Source organism: Orycteropus afer, unplaced genomic scaffold (assembly GCF_000298275.1).
Source record: "Orycteropus afer afer isolate SDZICR_OR568_19922 unplaced genomic scaffold, OryAfe1.0 scaffold00179, whole genome shotgun sequence".
NCBI lineage: Eukaryota > Metazoa > Chordata > Mammalia > Tubulidentata > Orycteropodidae > Orycteropus > Orycteropus afer.
This window is the reverse complement of record NW_006921766.1, coordinates 5,906,304-5,908,344: the sequence shown is the minus strand read 5'-3', so window position 1 is coordinate 5,908,344 and position 2,041 is coordinate 5,906,304.

Sequence of the window (2,041 nt, the reverse complement as noted above, 5' to 3'; positions counted from 1 at the left end):
GATGATGGGCTCGAGTATAGCAGGGATTGTGGGGCTGGTGCGGGATCGGGCAGTGTTTCGTTCTGCTGTGCATGGGGTCGCTATGAGTCGGAAACGACTTGAGGGCACTTAACAACAACAACAACACTGTCACCAAGTGATTCACTCATAGTGACTCCTCCTTGGGAAGTAGATTGTCTACTCTTCCTTCCGAGAGAGTGGCTGGTGGGTTTGAACTGCTGGCCTTCTGTTTAGCAGTCAGTTGCCTTAGGCACTACACCACCAGAACTCCCTAAGGGCTTCTCAATGTTTCTCTAACTGGCCAGACTTTCAGGTATGAATAGTGGTGTCTGACTCAGTCAGTCAGAAGAAAAGGGTCTATTTTCTCAAAAAATGATCTTCTTAAAGAACTCAACCAAAACCAAAAGCCACACCCACTGCCACTGAGTCAATTCCAACCCATAGCAACCCTGTAGAACAGAGTAGAACTGCCCCATAAGATTTCCAAAGCTGTAAATCCTTACAGAAGCAGGCTGCCTCATCTTTCTCCCACACAGTGGCTGGTGAGTTCCAACTATCCACCTTTTTGTCAGCAACCCAATGCTTTAAACACAGAGACACATTTTCCATGGAAAACCCCATGGCATTCCATTGGATGAGAAGTGAGACTATTGACAGGGAGGCAGTGAAGAGAATGCAATCATTAAATGAGCTGCTCCTTCGGTTAAATCTGAAAGGAGCTTCAAAGATAAATACTGTCATTGTGAGATTTTAGTGTCTTTCAGAGCAGCTTTTATAGCAAAAAGGACCCTTTGTGGTTTCTTGATTTTTAGATTAGTATTGATTATATTGTTTCACATTTTAATATATACTTTTCCTTCAATTTTGAAGTTCAAACCACAAATCAAGTCATTTTATTTGTAAATCCAGGGAATTTTAATATCGATTTCAAGAGGACTTAATTTGATGAATGTTTGAATAACTCAGTATGAACTCTCTCACATAATCAGTTACATCTATAAAACTAATGAATTTCGTTTTCTTAAACATTCTAAACTGCATTAGTAAACTTACTGCTTTTTAAATAATGTTTTGTTGTGTTTTAGGTGAAAGTTTACACAGCAAATTAGGTTCCCATTTAACGATGTTTTTACAAATTGTTCTGTGACATTGATTACATTTTTTACGTGCCATTATTCACATTCTTTCCATTCAATTTGTTCTATTTCCATTAATCTAGTTTGCCTGCCCTTCTTTACCTATCATTTTTGTTTCAGAGTAAATGTTGACCATTTGGTCTCATAGAGTTGATTATTTAAGGGAGCAAAGGACTCACAAAAATATTGTTTATTTTGTAAGCCAGTCTATTATTTGGATGAAAGGTGACCACCAAGGGTGTCCTCAGTTTCAAGATCAAAGGATATCTTCAAGCAATAGTCTTGGGGATTCCTCTTGCCTCTATCAGCCCAGTAAGTCCAGCCATTTTTAGGAATTTGAGTTTTGTTCTATAATTTTCTCTTTCTATCCAGTACCTTCAATTGTGTTCCTAGTTAGAATGTTGGTTATGGTAACCAAATACCATCTACTTTATTTTTACGCAAATAGAGTGCATGTACATGGTTTCTGCAAACCACAAAACCCCCTTGAGTGTTTCCTATGCATGCTATGCATGTTTTATGCATATGCATGCTATTTAAGTGGGCACATTTCATGCAAAAAAATACCAAAGTCCTTCTGGTCTCAGCCTAGGTAAAGCTGTGGTTCATGTGGGCTATTACTCCTATGGACTAGTTTCTTTTTTGAGTCTTTGGTTTCCTTTATTCTCTTTTTTCCAGATAAGTAGAGACTAATAGCTGTATCTTGGATGGCCATACATATGCTTTTAAGACCCTAGACATGACTCACCAAACTAGGATGTTAAGTCTTCTAATCCATGAGCATCCAATATTTTTCAATTTATGTAGGTCTCGGCTATGCCAGGAGGTTTGCAAGACAGCTACCTGGCCAACTGACTGGAAGAGATCCATATTTGTACCCATCCCAAAGAAAGGAGATCCCACAG